Below are 14531 nucleotides of genomic sequence, written 5' to 3' on the forward strand. Positions count from 1 at the left end.
TTCCTTGCCGTCCCCGATAAAGCAAGAAGGGCATGTCAGCAGCGCATTAAATGTGTTTGTCCCACAGTGCCAGGAGATAGACTCGACTACTGTACAACTTTCCACCTCCTGTGTGCCACTGTGGCTGCCCCTTTTGACAATAGAAGGAGGCCCGCGGCGTACTGAGGAAGGATTCGGATTTTTTGGACCCTGCACGCTTTGTAGCTAGTCCAAGAACACCAGATAAACATAAACCAGCAGGAGTAGGGTATTACACATCACTTGCGGCCCGAACCTGGATAATCCCCCTGCGTTGATCTCTCAATCCAGTTCTTTCCAGATCCCCGCGCCCGCCAACCGTAGCAAAAGGGATTCCTCGTGATCCCATAGGTGTCGTTTCCCCCGACAGAGGGGGGAGATATCCCTCTCGGATGGCTCGGATTCGGATGCTGAGGCTATCCCCAAGTGGCGCCCCAGGCCGAAGCCCCTTGCCGCATCGTAAGTATCCGAGGGTGTCTTTCATACGCCCAATCTTTATGATTGTAATTTAACACGTTATATGTTGTAGTCCGGCCCGCAATCTCCCCCAACAATCAATAGAGGGGAATTCTTTGGACCCGAAGATGATGGAGAGTGAGTCGCCTTCGCGAGCCTCCCCGCCTATCACCACGGACAACACCGAAGTGTTGTCCCGAAGGGCCTCTCCGGGCCACGGGGTGTGATACGTCCATTTTGCATCATGCTTTTATATCAATATTTATTGCATTATGGGCTGTTATTCATGTTATGTCACAATACTTATGCCTATTCTCTCTTATTTTACAAGGTTTTCATGAAGAGGGAGAATGCCGGCAGCTGGAATTCTAGGCTGGAAAAGGATCAAATATTAGAGACCTATTCTGCACAACTCCAAAAGTCCTGAAACTCCATGGAAGTTATTTTTGTAATTAATAAAAAATACTGAGCGAAGAAAGTACCAGAGGGGGGCCACCCACCATCCACGAGGGTGGGGGCACGCCCTACCCCACAGGGCGTGGCCCCTGCCTCATGGGCCCCCTGGAAGGCCTCTGATGCCCATCTTCTGCTATATGAGGTCTTTTACCCTGGAAAAAATCATAAGCAAGCTTTCGTGAAGAAACTCCGCTGCCACGAGGCGGAACCTTGGCAGAACCAATCTAGGGCTTCGGCGGAGCTGTTCTGCCGGGGAAACTTCCCTCTGGGAGGGGGAAATCATCGCCATCATCATCACCAATGATCCACTCATCCGGAGGCGGTCAATCTCCATCAACATCTTAACCAGCACCATCTCCTCTCAAACCCTAGTTCATCTCTTGTATCCAATCTTTGTATCAAAACCTCAGATTGGTACCTGTGGGTTGCTAGTAGTGTTGATTACTCCTTGTAGTTGATGCTAGTTGGTTTATTTGGTGGAAGAACATATGTTCAGATCCTTTATGCATATTAATACCCCTCTGATTATGAACATGAATATGATTTGCGAGTAGTTACATTTGTTCCTGACGACATGGGAGAAGTCTTGCTATAAGTAGTCATGTGAATTTGGTATTCGTTCGATATTTTGATGAGATGTATGTTGTCTTTCCTCTAGTGGTGTTATGTGAATGTCGACTACATGACACTTCACCATTGTTTGGGCCTAGAGGAGGGCATTGGGAAGTAATAAGTAGATGATGGGTTTCTAGAGTGTCAGAAGCTTAAACCCTAGTTTATGCGTTGCTTCGTAAGGGGCTGTTTTGGATCCATATATTTGATGCTATGGTTAGGTTTACCTTAATACTTATTTTGTAGTTGCGCATGCTTGCATTAGGGATTAATCATAAGTGGGATGCTTGTCCAAGAAAGGGCAGTACCCAAGCACCGGTCCACCCACATACCAAATTATCAAAGTAACGAACGCGAATCATATGAGCGTGATGAAAACTAGCTTGACGATAATTCCCATGTGTCCTCGGGAGCGTTTTCCTTTATATAAGAGTTTTTCCAGGCTTGTCCTTTGCTATAAAAAGGATTGGGACATCTTGCTGCACTTTATTTACTCTTGTTACTTATTACCTGTTACAAATTACCTTATCACAAAACTATCTGTTACCGATAATTTCAGTGCTTGCAGAGAATACCTTACTGAAAACCGCTTGTCATTTCCTTCTGCTCCTCATTGGGTTCAACACTCTTACTTATCGAAAGGACTATGATAGATCCCCTACACTTGTGGGTCATCAAGACTCTTTTCTGGCGCCGTTGCTGGGGAGTGAAGCGCCTTTGGTAGGTGGAATTTGGTAAGGAAAAATTTATACAGTGTGCTGAAATTTACTGACACTTGTTACTATGGAAAGTAATCCTTTGAGGGGCTTGTTCGTGGTATCTGCACCCTGACCAGTAGAGCAAAGAGTTGCTCCTCAACCTACTGAACCTACTGAAAATGTTTACTTTGAAATTCCTTCGGGTATGATAGAGAAACTGCTAGCTAATCCTTTTACAGGAGATGGAACATTACATCCCGATTTGCACCTAATCTATGTGGATGAAGTTTGTGGATTATTTAAGCTTGCAGGTATGCCCGAGGATGTTATCAAGAAGAAGGTCTTCCCTTTATCTTTGAAGGGAAAGACATTGACATGGTTTAGGCTATGTGATGATATGGGATCATGGAACTACAACCTATGGACATTGGAATTTCATCAAAAGTTTTATCCTATGCATCTTGTTCATCGTGATCGTAATTATATATATAATTTTTGGCCTCGCGAAGGAGAAAGCATCGCTCAAGCTTGGGGGAAGCTTAAGTCGTTGTTATATTCATGCCCCAATCATGAGCTCTCAAGAGAAATTATTATTCAAAAATTTTATGCTCGACTTTCTCTCGATAATCGCTCCATGCTCGATACTTCTTGTACTGGCTCTTTTATGATGAAGACTATTTAATTCAAATGGGATTTATTGGAAAGAATTAAACGCAACTCTGAATATTGGGATCTCGACGAAGGTAAGGAGTCAGGTATAACACCTAAGTTTGATTGTATTAAATCTTTTATGGATACCGATGTTTTCCGTGAATTTAGCACTAAATATGGACTTGACTCTGAGATAGTAGCTTCTTTCTGTGAATCCTTTGCTACTCATGTTGATCTCCCTAAAGAGAAGTGGTTTAAATATAATCCTCCCATTGAAGTAAAAGTAGTTGTACCTATTAAAGTTGAAGAAAAGACTATCACTTACAATGATCCTGTTGTTCCTACTGCTTATATTGAGAAACCACCTTTCCCTGTTAGAATAAAGGATCATGCTAAAGCTTCAACTATGGTCAACAAAAGTATATTAGGACACCCAAACCCCCTGAGCAAATTAAAGTTGAACCTAGTATTGCTATGGTTAAATATCTGTTGGCTGATAATATTGATGGGCATGTTATTTACTTCTGTAATGAAGCTGCTAGAATTGCTAGACCTGATACTAAAAATAAACATAGACCTGTTGTAGGCATGCCTGTTATTTCTGTTAAAATAGGAGATCATTGTTATCATGAATTATGTGATATGGGTGCTAGTGCAAGTGCAATACCTCATGCCTTATACAAAGAAATTATGCATGATATTGCACCTGCTGAGTTAGAGGAAATTGATGTTACAATTAAGCTTGCCAATAGAGACACTATTTCACCAGTTGGGATTGTTAGAGATGTTGAAGTCTTGTGTGGGAAAGCTAAATATCCTGCTGATTTTCTTGTTCTTGGTTCCCCACAAGATGACTTCTGTCGCACCATATTTGGTAGACTCTTCTTGAATACTGTTAATGCTAGAATAGACTGCGAAAAGTATGTTGTTACTATTGGTTTGGGGGATATGGCTCATGAGTTTAACTTTGCTAAATTTCGTAGACAACCCCGTGATGAGGAATTTCCTAGTAAAGATGAAATTATTTGCTAACGTGTTGTTACTATTGGTCTTGCTTCTATTGCCGTGCCTCCTAATGATCCTTTAGAACCATATTTGCTAGAACATGAAAACGATATGTTTATGAATGAAAGAAGGGAAATAGATGAAGCATTCTTTAAATAGGGACCTATTTTGAAACACAACTTGCCTGTTGAAATCCTAGGGGATCCTCCTCCGCCCAAGGGTGATCTCGCGTTTGAGCTTAAACCATTACCTGATACTCTTAAATATGCTTATCTTGATGAGAAAAGGATATATCCTATTATTATTAGTGCTAACCTTTCAGAGCATGAAGAAAAGAAATTATTGAAAACTCTGAAGAAGCACCGTGCTGCTATTGGATATACTCTTGATGACCTTAAGGGCATTAGTCCCACTTTATGCCAGCACAAAATAAAATTGGAGAAAGACGCTAAACCGGTTGTTGATCACCAACGACGATTAAATCCTAAGATGAAAGAAGTGGTAAGAAAATAAATACTAAAGCTCCTGGAGGCAGGTGTAATCTATCCCGTTGCTGATAGTCAGTGGGTAAGTCCTGTCCATTGTGTCCCTAAGAAGGGAGGTATCACTGTTGTTCCTAATGATAAAGATGAATTGATCCCACAAAGAATTGTTACAGGTTATAGAATGGTAATTGATTTCCGCAAACTAAATAAAGCTACTAAAAAGGATCATTACCCTTTACCTTTTATTGATCAAATGCTAGAAAGATTATCCAAACATACACATTTTTGCTTTCTAGATGGTTATTCTGGTTTCTCTCAAATACCTGTGTCAAAAGAGGATCAAGAAAAGACCACTTTTACTTGCCCATTTGGTACCTTTGCTTATAGACGTATGCCTTTTGGTTTATGTAATGCACCTGCTACCTTTAAAAGATGCATGATGGCTATATTCTCTGACTTTTGTGAAAATATTGTTGAGGTTTTCATGGATGATTTCTCCATATAGGGAACTTCTTTTGATGATTTCTTGAGCAACCTTGATCGAGTTTTGCAGAGATGTGAAGAAACTAATCTTTTCTTTAATTGGGAGAAGTGCCACTTTATGGTTGATGAAGGTATTGTCTTGGGGCATAAAATTTCTGAAAGAGGTATTGAGGTTGACAAAGCTAAAGTTGATGTTATTGAAAAGATGCCGTGTCCTAAGGACATTAAAGGTATAAGAAGTTTCCTTGGTCATGCCGGTTTTTATAGGAGGTTCATTAAAGACTTCTCAAAAATCTCTAGGCCTCTGACTATTCTCTTACAAAAAGATATTCCTTTTGTCTTTGATGATGATTGTGTAGAATCATTTGAAATACTTAAGAAAGCCTTGATTTTTGCACCCATTGTTCAGCCACCTGATTGGAATTTACCTTTGAAATTATGTGTGATGCTAGTGATTATGTTGTAGGTGCTGTTCTAGGACAAAGAGTTAATAAGAAATTAAATGTTATCCAATATGCTAGTAAAACTCTAGACAATGCTCAGAGAAATTATGCTACTACTGAAAAAAATTAGCAGTTGTATTTGCTTGTGATAAGTTCAGACCTTATATTGTTGATTCTAAAGTAACTGTTCACACTAATCATGCTGCTATTAAATATCTTATGCAAAAGAAAGATGCTAAACCTAGACTTATTAGATGGGTTCTCTTGCTACAAGAATTTGATTTGCATATTATAGATAGAAAGGGAGCTGAGAACCCCGTTGCAGACAACTTGTCTAGGTTAGAGAATGTTCTTGATGACCCACTACCTATTGATGATAGCTTTCCTAATGAAAAATTAGCTGTCATAAATGCTTCTCGTACTGCTCCATGGTATGCTGATTATGCTAATTACATTGTTGCTAAATTTATACCACCTAGTTTCACATACCAACAAAAGAAAAAGTTTTTCTATGATTTAAGACATTACTTCTGGGATGACACATGCCTTTATAAAGAAGGAGTAGATGGTGTTATTAGACGTTGTATACCTGAGCATGAACAGGAGCAAATCCTAGTCAAGTGTCACTCCGAAGCTTGTGGAGGACACCACGCTGGAGATAGAACTCCACATAAGGTATTGCAATCTGGTTTTTATTGGCCTACTCTCTTCAAAGATGCCCGTAAGTTTGTCTGGTATTGTGATGAATGTCAAAGAATTGGTAATATTAGTAGACGTCAAGAAATGCCTATGAACTATTCACTTGTTATTGAACCATTTGATGTTTGGGGCTTTTATTATATGGGACCATTTCCTTCCTTTAACGGGTATACACATATTTTAGTTGATGTTGATTATGTTACTAAGTGGTTAGAAGCTATTCCAACTAGTAGTGCTGATCATAACACCTCTATTAAGATGCTTAAAGAAGTTATTTTTCTGAGGTTTGGAGTCCCTAGATATTTAATGACTGATGGTGGTTCACATTTTATTCATGGTGTTTTTCGTAAAATGCTTGCTAAGTATGATATTAATCATAGAATTGCATCTCCGTATCACCGGCAGTCTAGTGGTCATGTAGAATTGAGTAATAGAGAGCTCAAATTAATTTTGCAAAAGACTGTTAATAGGTCTAGAAAGAATTGGTCCAAGAAACTTGATGATGCATTATGGGCCTACAGAACTGCATATAAAAATCCTATGGGTATGTCTCCGTGTAAAATGGTTTATGGAAAAGCATGTCACTTACCTCTCGAACTGGAACATAAGGCATATTGGGCCATTAAAGAGCTCAATTATGATTTCAAACTTGCCGGCGAGAAGAGGCTATTTGACATTAGCTCACTTGATGAATGGAGAACCTAGGCCTATGAAAATGCCAAACTGTTTAAAGAAAAAGATAAAAGATGGCATGATAGAAGGATACAAAAGCGTGAGTTTAATGTAGGTGATTATGTGTTGCTATTCAACTCTCGCTTAAGATTTTTTGCAGCAAAACTTCTCTCTAAATGGGAAGGACCTTACGTTATCGAGGAGGTCTTTCGTTCCGGTGCCATAAGAATCAACAACTTTGCAGGCACAAATCCAAAGGTGGTGAACGGTCAAAGAATCAAACATTACATCTCAGGTAATCCTATAAATGTTGAAACCAATGTTATTGAAACCGTAACCCCAGAGGAATACATAAGGGACACTTTCCAGAACATTTCAGACTCCAAAAAGGAATAGGTATGTGGTACGGTAAGTAAACCGACTCCAAAACAGTTCTAATGGTAATTTTTCTCTGTTTTGGAATATTTAAGAAAATAGGAAAATAAGAAGTAGTCCAAAAGGGACACGAGGCATCCACGAGGGTGGAGGGCGCGCCCTACCCCCTGGGTGTGCCCCCTGCCTCGTGGGCACCTCGTGTACCCTACAGACTCCATTTTCTTGCACGATACTTCTTTTGGTCGGTAAAAATTCATTATAGTCTCCCGAAGGTTTTGACCAGCGTACCACGCAATTATCCTCTATTTTTGTTTTGAGCTGTTTCTGCTGCAGATTAGAGGAAGATATCTTCTCAAGAGTCATTGGGGGAGAGCCGGGTGTCCAATCCGACACCGGGACCAAGAGCAAAAAGTGATGCTGACTACTTTGGGCCATCAACGGAGGAAGAGATGGAGGCCGACTTGAAAAGGATAGATGCCATGGAGGAGGATCAGGAAGATACTTCCCGTTTCCGAGCCGGATTCACGATGGGGGAACTACAGAGCTCAGCTATTCCAAACTCGGTCATCCCCTCAAATGTTAAATTTCTCTCTTATGAAAATATGAAAAAGAGTGTTACTTGTTCTCCTGCAGCTATGCAACATCCATGTTCGAAAGGAGCTCTAGCCGTCATGGGTAAGCTCCATAAGGAAGTAATGGACCTCAAGCAACAAGTCAATAAGCTCGAGGAAGAGAATCGTATCCTGAGGGGCATCATCGCCGAGAATATCACATCACCACCTCCGAAGAAAAGAGCGATAAATACATGGGTATGGGCACTCCCCTTGGCAACTGCCAAGCTTGGGGGAGGTGCCCCGGTATCGTATCACCATCACACTCCTATCTTTACCGTTTTTCTTAGTTCGATCCTTTTGGTAATATCTTGATCTAGTAAAATAAAGTTTTAGTATGATCTAGTTTTGAGCTTTGCTATATGATCCTTCTATGTAATCGAGTCTGTGAGCTATATATAATAAAGATTAGTGTTGAGTCAAAGCTTGATTATCCTGCTATGATCTTGGGGGAATTAAAGAAAAAGAAAGAATAAAAAGAAATAAAGAGATCATATTGATCTTATGGAGTGTAATGACTTCACATATAAAGAGTATGATGAATAAAAGTTGTTGAGAGTTGATAAACTTAGTTTTGGTCATCGTTGCAATTAATAGGATGTAATAAAGAAAGAGAGGTTTTCACATATAAATATACTATCTTGGACATCTTTTATGATTGTGAGCACTCATTAAAATATGACATGATAAAAGGTTGATGTTGGACAAGGAAGACAACGTAATGGGTTATGTTTTCTTATATCCGAAATAAAGTATATTGTGATGGATCATCCAACGTGTTGAGCTTTCCTTTCCCCCTCATGCTAGCCAAACTCTTTGCACCAAGTAGAAATACTACTTGTGCTTCCAAATATCCTTAAACCTAGTTTTGCCATGAGAGTCCACCATACCTACCTATGGATTGAGTAAGATCCTTCAAGTAAGTTGTCATGTTGCATGCAATAAAAATTGCTCTCTAAATATGTATGATTTATTAGTGTGGAGAAAATAAGCTTTATACGATCTTGTGATGTGGAAGTAATAAAAGCGACGGACTGCATAATAAAGGTCCATATCACAAGTGGCAATATAAAGTGACGTTCTTTTGCATTAATATTTCGTGCATCCGACCACAAAAGCACATGGCAACCTCTGCTTCCCTCTACGAAGGGCATATCTTCTATTCTTGTCTTATACCTTATACAAGAGTCATGGTGATCTTCACCTTTCCTTTTTAAATTTTATCCTTTGGCAAGCACATTGTGTTGGAAAGATCCTGATATATATATCCAATTGGATGTAAGTTAGCATGAACTATTATTGTTGACATTACCCTTGAGGTAAAAGGTTGGGAGGCAACACTATAAGCCCCTATCTTTCTCTGTGTCCGATTAAAACTCCATACCCGTATGTATTGCGTGAGCGTTAGCAATTGTGAAAGACTAAATGATAGTTGAGTATGTGGACTTGCTGAAAAGCTCTTATATTGACCCTTTCCGATGATATGATAATTTGCAATTGCTTCAATGACCGAGATCATAGTTTGTTAGTTCTCAATGAAATTTCTGATTCATACTTGACATTGTGAATAGATTATTACTTGAGCATAAGAAATCATATGACAATATCCATATATGTTGTTTTTATAAGAATGATCATGATGCCCTCATGTCCGTATTTTATTTTATCGACACCTCTATCTCTAAACATGTGGACATATTTATTGTTATCGGCTTCCGCTTGAGGACAAGCGAGGTCTAAGCTTGGGGGAGCTGATACGTCCATTTTGCACCATGCTTTTATATTGATATTTATTGCATTATGGGCTGTTATTACATGTTATGTCACAATACTTATGCCTATTCTCTCTTATTTTACAAGGTTTTCATGAAGAGGGAGAATGTCGGCAGCTGGAATTCTGGGCTGGAAAAGGAGCAAATATTAGAGACCTATTCTGCACAACTCCAAAAGTCCTGAAACACCACGAAAGTTATTTTTGGAATTAATAAAAAATACTGAGCGAAGAAAGTACCACATCAGGGCCACCCACTATCCACGAGGGTGGGAGCGCGCCCTACCCTACTGGGCGCGCCCCTGCCTCATGGGCCCCTTGGCAAGCCTCCGATGCCCATCTTCTGCTATATGAGGTCTTTTACCCTGGAAAAAATCATAAGCAAGCTTTCAGGAAGAAACTCCGCCGCCACGAGGCGGAACATTGGCGGAACCAATCTAGGGCCCATGCGGAGCTGTTCTGCCGGGGAAACTTCCCTCCGGGAGGGGGAAATCATCGCCATCGTCATCACCAACGATCCTCTCATTGGGAGGGGGTCAATGTCCATCAACATCTTCACCAGCACCATCTCCTCTAAAACCCTAGTTCATCTCTTGTATCCAATCTTTGTATCAAAACCTCAGATTGGTACCTGTGGGTTGCTACTAGTGTTGATTACTCCTTGTAGTTGATGCTAGTTGGTTTATTTGGTGGAAGATCATATGTGTAGATCCTTTATGCATATTAATACCCCTCTGATTATGAACATGAATATGATTTGTGAGTAGTTACATTTGTTCCTGAGGATATGGGAGAAGTCTTGCTATAAGTAGTCATGTGAATTTGGTATTCGTTCGATATTTTGATGAGATAGATGTTGTCTTTCCTCTAGTGGTGTTATGTGAACGTTGACTACATGACACTTCACCATTGTTTGGGCCTAGAGGAGGGCATTGAAAATTAATAAGTAGATGATGGGTTGCTAGAGTGACAGAAGCTTAAACCCTAGTTTATGCGTTGCTTCGTAAGGGGCTGTTTTGGATCCACATGTTTCATGCTACGGTTAGGTTTACCTTAATACTTCTTCTGTAGTTGCGGATGCTTGCAATAGGGGTTAATCATAAGTGGGATGCTTGTCCAAGAAAGGGCAGTACCCAAGCACCGGTCCACCCACATACCAAATTATCAAAGTAATGAACGCGAATTATATGAGCGTGATGAAAACTAGCTTGACCATAATCCCCATGTGTCCTCGGGACCGTTTTCTTTTATATAAGAGTTTGTCCTGGCTTGTCCTTTGCTACAAAAAGGATTGGGCCATCTTGCTGCACTTTATTTACTTTTGTTACTTGTTACTCGTTACAAATTACCTTACCACAAAACTATCGGTTACCTATAATTTCAGTGCTTGCAGAGAATACCTTACTGAAAACCGCTTGTCATTTCCTTCTGCTCCTCGTTGGGTTTGATACTCTTACTTATAAAAAGGACTACGATAGATCCCCTACACTTGTGGGTCATCAGGGTGGTACGGGAGGCCGCCGAAACGGCACCAGAGGGTAACGCCTTGGCCACCGAAGACTGATGGCGGGGGACTTGACAAGTCCGGCCCCCAGCCGAACACTATTCTGGAAACCCAAGTGGCTCCAGAATCGAATAGGCGAACCCCCGCAAGGGTGGGGGGAGTGCCAACTTCCGTGGCAACCTTCACTAATCCGGAGGAGCCGAACACACTAATGGAGGCACTGCAAGATGCTTCCATCATGGAGGAGCACCGCACCCTGATGGGTGTGGTGATTGAAAAGGTTCAGTCCGCCAAGAGCGGGCTGAACGAGGTCGTCACTAGCCTCCTAATAGGCTTCGAGGTATGCAATGTAATATTCCTGGCCGCTTTTCATATGAAAAAGATGTCTGTGTATAGATAGTAGCCCTTGAGACTCTGGTTGTCTTTTGAAAAAGGGCAAACACAGGATCGATAATATTCGCAGGAGATAATGTACTTTTATATGTTGAGACGCAGGCTTCACTGTTAGCGGCAACCGCCCAGGCCGCCGAAGTATCCGAGCTCAAGCGTAAGCTAGGGATGGCCGATGAGGACCTCATCCATGTCAACAAGAGATTTGATGAAGCCCAAGGTATGTTTTGGAATATTTCGTTCATGCCTGTATTAATATGCAGATCTTGAGTCAAAGCTCATGCTCTGCTATGTGTATGATTGCAGGCAGTGCTGCAGCTATCGAGGCCCGTAGGGGTGCGCTTTCCCAGGCCAAGGAGCAGGCAAGGGTGAACAAAGCGGCCGTTGATAAAGCGGCCGAGGACCTGAAGTCCGAGCAGGTCGTCCGCTGCCAATACGAGGAGCAGGTGACCGAAGTGGAGCAGGCGCTCAAGGACGCCGCCAACAAGTGCGAGTCCCTAGAGGAGAAGAAGAAAGCCCAGGCGACCGACCTTGCCAAGGCCCTTAAAGAGGCCGAGGAGGCGCGGGCCGAATCCCGAGAGGCGCGCGAGGAGATCAAGCAGGCTAGACAAATAGCGGCTGGTAAGCCTTTTCTTTTACAGAGTAAATTCGGCAATCAGAAGTATGTCTTGCTCACTCGACTGTGGATTGTTCTAGATGCCTTGCGGATCTTCCAAAGAGTGTCGCTGATGCTGCGCAGTTCTTCCGGGCCCAAGAGGGGCACACGGCGGAGAGGCTATTCTGGTCACAGTTCGTGGCGCGGGAGCGCCCACTGCTGTTGAATGACCAGATGGCGCAGTGATCCGAGCTGCATAGGATCTCCGGATTGGCCATGAGGGAAGTCGTAGTCGGGCTATGGCCAGCCGAACCCATCCCAAGCAGCTTTTTTGGCCCGGTGCAGCTACTTGTTAACGCGTTGCCCCGTATTACGCGGTCAAGCTGTCGTCATGTATAGAAGGTGCGCGGCTGGCCTTTGCCTGTGTCAAGATGCATTGGGAAAAAATGAAGGCCGCCATCAGGGCAGTTGAGGGTCCGCCCAGAGGCAAGGATCATCGCACGCTGGAGCGCTATTTTCAAGACATCCTGGAGGGTGCCCGCTTAATAGAGGGCTAATGCTCGAAGGACATCATATCCGAGTGAATGTATCTGAACTGCCCATGTGTTGTATGAGCCAAAGTTTTGTAATATATTTATGTTGTTTATTTTAAAGTGTTTTTCATCTTGTGCGGCCGTTTTTATCCCTGAGAGTTTGTGTCGGATCACGAGTTCCGGCAAAAACCTTAAGGTTCAAACTCTGGGGTGCGCGCGAAGTTCTTTCCCTCGTACCGATCCACGCCCTAGCTTGCTAAGATCTCGCGGACGGACACGACGAACTCACAGCACAAGAGACACAAGATTTATACTGGTTCGGGCCACCGTTGTGGTGGTGGTTGATTGCCTCTTGGGCTGATGATGAAAAGTACAAGGGGAAGAACAACCTCCTGAGGTTGAGGTGTTCTTGTGCTTGGTGTGTGGCTAAGGATCAGATGAGATGCCTCTGAATGAGTTATCCCCTACGGTGGTGGCTAGTCCTACTTATATAGGCCCTGGTCCTCTCCCCAAATATTGAGCGGGAAGGGAGCCAACAACGGCCAATTTGAAAGAGGACAACTAGTACAGCTTATCCTAACAAAAGCGGTCTTCGCCTGCAAAAGGCTCTGGTGGTGACGCAGCCTTGGGCTCCATGGTGACCTCCGTCTTGTCGTCCTGCTGGTCTTGGTCTCGTTCCACTGATATGGAAACCTTTGCTTGATGCCTCGGTACTCCGCGCCTACGCTTACCTCCTTAGCACCAAAGAGGAAAGAAGGACGCTGCGCGCGCTAGCGCCCGCCTGATCTTGATCGTCATGGCTCATGTCATGAGAACCTCGCGAGGTTTGCCTTGGCTTGATCTCTCCGCCCCTCACGAGCCAACCTGGTGAGGCCGCTCCTGAGGAGGCCTTGTGTCGTCCGCCTCGCGAGGCTTGGCCCCTCGCGAGGGTCTTGAATGCCTTGTTGATGAAGATGGGTCGTACAGGCCTGCTAGCACAGGCATGCCGTGGGCCGTAGGCAGGCAAGTCTGGGTACCCCCGTTCCCAGAACGCCGACAGTAGCCCCCGGGCCCAAGGCGCGCTCGGGCTTGGCTTCGAGGCGAAGCCAAAGGTCAAGTGCGGAGCGCCGCGGGCCCCAAAAGACTGCGGCCTTGGTCGACACGTGGCGGTTGATTGGACGTGGGCGTCTCCGCTTCCCCACGCTGGCTCGGCAACTGCCTGACTTGACAAGTCCCTACGACATGCAAGGGAAAACCATCATTACATGTGATCATGGGAGGCGCCGGTTGGCCTTCTCCCGCTATAAATGGGGAGGGGGGCAAAGCCCCCGTCGCCCATCTCTTCCCAGTCCGCTTGCTTCTTCCTCCTTGCTCCTATGCTAGCAACAATGGCGCCGTCAAAGAGGTTCTCTGCCGCGGAGAAGGGGAAGGCCTCCCGCGAGGGGCCCAGCTCCCCTGTGCCCAAGCGTTGACGCGGCCGTCCCCGTAAGCACACCGCAACCCCCGCTCCCGGGGTGGCGCCGCTGCGCGTGGCAGGGGTCGCTCCTGTCGCGGCAGCCCCGTCGATGAAGGGAGACACGCCGTGGTTGCGCGGCCTCCCCGGTCGCGCTTCCACTCGGCTGAGGTGCTGCCGGAGTTCGTTGTCTGGTCGGAGGATCTGGCCGGCAACTGGCTTCAGCTTCCGCGCTTCTTTGCCGACGAGCTGCAGGCCTCTGGTCCAGGTGGGCTCTGGCTGCAAGCGGACGGTTGCTGCAGCAGGGTTTCTTGGATTTTGGTCGAGGTCTCCGTCGCGGGAAACATAGCTCTTGCCCGCGGTTGGCAGAAGTCCGCCCGCACGCGCGGCCTGGCAGGCGGTGCACCCTCCATTTCAAGTACGACGGTGATGCGACCCTCTACGTGAGGGTGTTTGGGGAAGATGGTCGTCGCGCTGGGTGCTGCCCTGAGGTGAATGACGGCGAGGAGGTGCTCGGACTTGGCGACGGCCATGACTAGGGCGACGGCGAGCCCGCCGGCCGCGCCTCATCCAGCTACGGTGGCTCTTCTCTCAGTGACAGCTCCAGCAGCGGCGGCTACGACTAGCCGCCGCGCTCGCTTC

Source organism: Aegilops tauschii, chromosome 4 (assembly GCF_002575655.3).
Source record: "Aegilops tauschii subsp. strangulata cultivar AL8/78 chromosome 4, Aet v6.0, whole genome shotgun sequence".
In the NCBI taxonomy this organism is placed as follows: domain Eukaryota; kingdom Viridiplantae; phylum Streptophyta; class Magnoliopsida; order Poales; family Poaceae; genus Aegilops; species Aegilops tauschii.